Source organism: Varroa destructor, unplaced genomic scaffold (assembly GCF_002443255.2).
Source record: "Varroa destructor unplaced genomic scaffold, Vdes_3.0 BEIS01000002.1, whole genome shotgun sequence".
Classification (NCBI taxonomy): domain Eukaryota; kingdom Metazoa; phylum Arthropoda; class Arachnida; order Mesostigmata; family Varroidae; genus Varroa; species Varroa destructor.
In genome coordinates this window covers 23,759,036-23,765,593 of record NW_019211455.1, presented here as the reverse complement: position 1 = coordinate 23,765,593, position 6,558 = coordinate 23,759,036, and the positions used below count along the sequence as shown (strand labels likewise).

Genomic DNA, 6,558 nt, shown 5'->3' with positions numbered 1-6,558 from the left:
TGAACTTGTTGAGAACAAGCAAGGCCCGCTATAATAAGTTCCATCAAGCGTATGCCCGGGCCGACTGGGCGCCACTCGTCGCCGTCGGCGCCTAACGCTACTTGTAAAACGTCGCCCTTCTCCATTTAGCTTCCATTAATCACAGCAGACGTTCAAGGAGCTTGAATGCGCCACGGACCACGATGGGAACGGATATTGCGTTTGCTTTGTTTGTACCTGACACAACCTGTCACAGCCTAACTTAGAAAGGCAATAGAACAATTGGACTAGAAATACGATGGTTTTTATCGCTGCTTACCCCAAGGCATAGATTGAAGCAGAGTTTTTTTTTCACTGTTTTAAATTATTAAAAGTTACTTTGTTTATGTTGCCTTAAAACAGTGACTCTTTTGAAGCAGATGAAGTAGCTTTTGAGTTCTGGCGACGAGGTGTCGAATATACCAGCACGGTTTGCAGTGGGTGATTAACTAAGATATGACCCATCCTTTCCAATGTTTATATTGCCCTCGACGTTGAAATTTATGGGTGAGTGCCGGTTAGCTGGTAACCATAAACCGGGTTGTTATGAGTTTTGATTAAGTTCTATTCACATTGAAAAGGTAAAGTAGACAGAGTGGTTGAGCTAAAAAATCTCTGTATTTGTACATTTTTTAACTTTTCATCTAATTCCTTTAGACGCTTCCGAGCTCTGAAAGGAAAGAAGTAGTTTCGCTTTTAATTACCATTTGCTAATATCCCTCTGCAGACCCTGGTGATAATTAACCCGTGCTAATAACACGGACCATGTCTGAATCACTATCAATTCTCCAATTTATTACACTGTAGGGCACCACTCACTCTTTATGGAACTGATAGGGTAGCCGGCTGATTTTTGGCGTTACCTTGTTTGTCCTTGATTCTACGGCTCTCTTAATTCTCTGCTATGTTCTATCAATTAGCCAGCCACAAAACGGACCACCTGCAGTCAGCATGGGAAAAATCATCTGCTGCAGTTTCTGTGCTGATCTATAGACGTCGGTGCCTTTCTTCGTGTCTTTTGAGCATGCTTATCGTATACGTATTGTTATCAACAAAGTGCTCTGATATGATGACAGATGTCGAGTGTCACAATGGCACCGTTATCAGTTAAAGTTGAGTTCTTTAAAAAGGCTGAGGTCAGAGGCAAAACCTATTGAAAAGCCGTCGTCATTTTTTAGCTTTCTTCTTCTGCGATCTAGAGCACTTTTACTCCGAGTTCCAAGTACGTTCTGGGTTGATTGCAATTGTATTCAAAATGCTTCTCATTGGCCGTGGTGCAGAAGAAACAAATATGGATATATGCCGATGAAAAGTGACGTATTGATCAATCGTCCGGATAGTAGTTGTGCGCTAAACAGGTAAACGAGCTGGGTGTGAACATAAAACGCACCCTGGGTAACAGATATGAATTAACGACCAGTTTATTTTCTGTACAAAATTGGCATTTCATTTGAGAAGGATAATAATAACTAAAAATATGTTTGATTAAATAAAGGTAGCAATTTTGTATAGTGTAAAGGTGTTGTACTGTTAGGGAAACGGTGCCTTCTAGGTCGTACGAGGTCATACGTCTAAAGGATGAACTAAATTTCAATAAGGTTGACTGCTAATAATATAAAAATGACTAGAGCAAGTTCTTCTTTAGAGTAAAAATATGGTTGACGATAAATACAGATAGGACAAACGGTAGGCCGTCCGGCCTGTGGCAGCAATATATTCAAATCTGTATCTGCATAAACCACTAATTCCATTACAAATCTTATACTGAAACATGCGCAGAGTCAACTTTCAAAGAACACCGATCGTCGTGATACATAAGGCGCTCGCTACTATATATTGAAACATGGTAGAAATGGTACCAAACAATCACCAAAACGAGCGAAAGAGAGAGCGAAAAAAACACACAACGGAGAAAGAGAGAGAGAATCATTGTAACATGTATCGCTCGCATTGAGGTGTGAGATGCAGGTACTGTTTTTATGCCCAAATTCCGTCCTCTACAGAACACAAACGTAAGAGTATGAGGTACTGTTATTTTTTCGGCTATTGAGCCTTGCCAAATTCGCTTTCAAGTAGCGATTCATGTATACACATAAAGATAGTGGAAGCAATATGTGATGTGACCTGACGGCAAAGAACGATTACCTCTCTCCTTCTGGCTTGTTACAAGAATGTCAATAGTACCTATGCATATAACGTATGTGCGCTGGACGTAAAGCGGCTGCAATCGGTTTCCCTATTTTTCTGTATTGCTATCGTCATTGTTTATTCTACGTATTACGTCTACTAACGCAAATGGCGACATGGCGGTTTATTTAAAAAGCTTTTTGAAGGGCCTATTACATTAAAATCATTGGCTTGATGTTATTGATCAAATGTCTATACGTGTTATATCGCTGAAACGTGCCATGTGAACCGTGTCACGTTCCCCAAGTTCATTAGAGGAGCGACAATTTCTGTTGAGTAAACAAAGGGGCAAGATTCTATTTGACCTACCTATTGGCAGCCAAGCTAACATAAACATTATCTTTCTTAGGAACACTGATGTTGATCCTGCGTGTGGTATAAACATTGAGGACGTTTGTGAGATGAACGCTTTGAAACAAATGGCAGTTATCTTTATATGAATACACGCTAGCCTCTTCATACGAGCAGATTCTAGTTTGCGCTTTCTATCGCGTTCGTTTCACTAGTTAAGTCCTGTTTGTTCGCGTCTATATAGAAGTCGCTCTATATTGTGCGGAAAACCATATACGTGTTCCGTCACTTCTCGGTGTCGAGCACATTTCGTTCATTATAGTTAACAGGCAGGCCCGTGCTATGTGTGAATAGTAACAATTCCATAACTGTTTTGCCTCGTGTCCTTGGGGAAGTGCTATCCTTTGTAGCTGAATCTGCCCACCTGCGAAGCGCCACATAGTGTGTGGCATTTCCCTATATCATCCTTCACATGAGAGAGACATGGTTCGCGCGATCCAGTGAAAAGATTACTCAAGACGTTCACAGTCAGTGCTTCAGCTGCTTTCCAAAGGATCGAATAACCTATCTTTCACACTTCCAACTTTACGACTTAGTTCAGTATGCCAACGTCGGCTTGTTATCGTAATGTCGCACCGGTCTAGACAATGGTCTTCCTCGGGCAATGGCTGAGAACAAGAACGCTCTTCATTCGCGTTAACCTCTGCTTTATCATACTGTACCTTAGCACAAGGTTCTTTCCTATACGGCCATAACTTGGGGCGGGGGGGGGAGGGGGGGGGGTATTCCACGACAACAAAGTCAACACTGTAATGAAACCGTTATGTATTAAAAAAGAACGCGATTTCTTATTAAAAAGGACGGCGCGTCAACGTCACAGTTTCATAGACTCCGAAGGCATCCAGCCCTCTAGTGAACTAACTGCAAAAGTATCCCTAAGCCAAAATAGCTAATATAGCACACTTGCTAATCTATAGCGCAGCATAAATGAGCCAGTGACGGCTGATTAACCGTATCGTATAGTGGAGGACAGCACCGGTTCGTTGTCGCCAATAACGCTTTGGGTACTGTGCCAGCAACCGCGGTTATGGCAGTACTCGTTCGCGACTCAATTCTAGAACGATTGTTCTAGTCAGCTACCTTTTACGCTACAGCGGCATAACTAGCGAGAGTAAATATCAACGAAGGAAAAACAGGTGCAAAAGAGGACTTTCTGTATTTCCTTCAACGTCGATCTTCTACAAATGCCGCGATAGCTATGATGAAATGTGTCCATGCATTTGTCTATCTAGTTCATTGTCTGTCAACCGTTGTCTGGCCATTGCGGATAAGCCATTGTGGGATACTGGCTACGACTGCCATTCACGAATGTCCGTGTAGGCAGACCTTCTCGTTAGCAGAAGATCGAATAGGAAGCTAGCCGGCATTATGGTTATTATTAATACGATGCTTATGATTCTCTAAAACATCTTCGTAGTGTTCGTTGTCCGCCTTCATCGTGTCATAGAAATGACCCAATTGTAGTTCTGCGCAACTATATATATATATATATATATATATATATATACGCATACCACATTGAGAAAATAAATTACGGCTGGCTGACGTCGGCTTTATCTATTACTGACTCACCAATTAATCCGTACGACGAAGTGTACTTAACTCGGCTGTACGCGTTCTCTCCCTATAGAACAAGATCCATGACTGAAAAGGTACGGACAAGCAGGACTCAGCTCGCAGGTGATTTTCTTACATTTAAAGCAAAGACGTGTGTATACGTACGCCATATGTATTTTCCAGTGTGTGACATTTGATGTTCGACAAAAGGCGTAAACTTGCGCAGTCACGACTGCTTATGGTAATTTGTAACTTCGATGATATCTAATCAAATTGAAAGTTTGTTCTTATAACATTACCATACTGTGCAGTCGTAACTGAGACGTATCCGTAACGTTATAATAGGAAACACTATTAAGAGGGACATCGATAACACATGTAATGTGCGCGTGCAGCACGCATGCCGGCCTCGCACCGTACAGGCGCGACCGAACAAATGGAACTCGACGTTCCTAAGAATACGTTTGAATGGCTTTCGGACGTATGGCGTCCACAAATCGACGCGACGCGACGCGACGCGACGCAACGCAACGCTACGTGGGAGACATTAACTAAACGATTCCGCTCGACGGTACCAGCTGGTACGTAACATCCCACATGGGACAGCCGAGATAGCTCCGATAATCGTTTTGTATCGTGTTGCAGGAACTGAGAAGTGTATGCGTATCTAATGTTAAAATTGTGACAGAACTGAAAAATTTACGAAAATGAAACGTTACTGGTCAATTACCGCTACAGTCACACGGCGAGATCTAACGTAACGTAAACATGTAGTATAGGTTGGCACTTTTACTGCAAGAAATGATTCACTCTACTACACTCGGTTTGTTTAGCACCTAGTCATAGCAGACGGCCGGCTTCTACCACCAAACGAAGTATGTCTACGACAGGATTCGAACCTATACCAGCACGTGTTTTTCTCTGTATCAAGAGAACACGCTGGCAACTGCTTTACCACAGGCAAATTTTGATTTGTACCGGGTCTTAGTCATAATCCTCTTTGCTACCTAATAACTTTCGAAGCAGTGTATTTGTCAAGGAAAAACAAAACTTGGGTTCGCAACATCTGTCGACAGTTCATGACCAATAGAAGCTTTAATATCGACGAAGTAGATTTGTCACCAAATACATATGCACAATCCAGTAAACAGCCGTCAAAACAGGACGTATTCGTACAATGATATACCGGCCGATACTCTTAAATGGTCTATAGGGAAGGGAAACCACGTAGACGACGGCGCACAATACGAGCAATGTTTTCTGCAATGGTCGTCCCTAGACTTCTATTGTCTATTGGAAATAACGATTCTGGGTGTTTCAGCTGCGTCGTTTGCACCTAGGTTATCAAAGAATTTGCCCAAATGCCCAATATGTAAACTGCTTATATCGAAATACGATCACTGAGCACCTGCACTTTGGCAGCTTTTACGCTTATCAAGTTTTGTGTTTTGCTTGTGTGGATTCTTAAAAGTCATTCTTGTTACCGTTATAATGCACTGGAAAGCTAGTTGACTCACAAAAAGCTCTTTGTCGTAGAAAAAAATCGGGTGCACGATTACAATTGCAATATCCAGCGGACGTTCAGTTTTGTTCGCGGTATTTCCTGGAACAACATGTCATTAAGTATAATATTGCTAGGGCCTTATTTAGACTTTATTAATAATAGAGCCATCATTTGGCAAAAAAAAAGACAATTATATTTGTCCTTTTGCTATACCCGCCTAGTTAGGTTACATTTTCTGTCACATTCTAATCAATTTTATTTAACTGTCGCTCCAAGTGATAGCGATACCACTTGGAAGACCCTTCCTTACAGCGGGATGATGAAAAATATATGGGCTAGAAAAATACTGTCAACAGTGACCTTAATATCGATTAGAACAATGCCCGGGTTATTTATAGGTTAATAGTTTGGAATATGGTAAATCGGGTAATAAAAACTGCATTTCACGCATTATTTCTACATTGAATTTATAACCTATGGGAAATTTTAAAAATATTTGGCAACGAGCTTGTCTTATCCAAAAGCGTCCTTTAAAGTGATGTGATAGGACGATTCTTTGTCGGTTATCAGCAAGATCTGGGCGAGTGTACGTTTGTTTCAACATAAATGAATAACGTGTTTTTTTGCTCGTGCAGCACGAGAACCATTAAAAAATTTTAATGGGCAGAACTGAATTTTAAGGAAAACTTCAATTCCTTCATTTTTGCTGTTATGCAAATTAACTAACGTTTGCAAAATCGCTGAGGAAATCCCTTATAGATGTCTATATTGGTCGAGATTTTTGGGGTTCTGACATGGAAGTCTACACAGGCATCCTTTGTTGGTACCGGTCTAAAATCCTCAACGAGCTCGATCGAAATGCTGTACATGTCCCTATACTCAAATGTAAGATTTTATATAAGATATATATATCTTATATAAACTTACATTTGAGTATATAT

At 41.1% G+C, this 6,558-nt stretch overlaps 1 protein-coding gene across 4 annotated transcripts in view; it reads left to right on the top strand.

Moving 5' to 3' along the window:
* Window positions 1-6,558, top strand: part of LOC147757548 (uncharacterized) — a 145,123-nt gene that overhangs the window by 27,329 nt on the left and 111,236 nt on the right. The gene's annotated exons all lie outside the window — the stretch shown is intronic.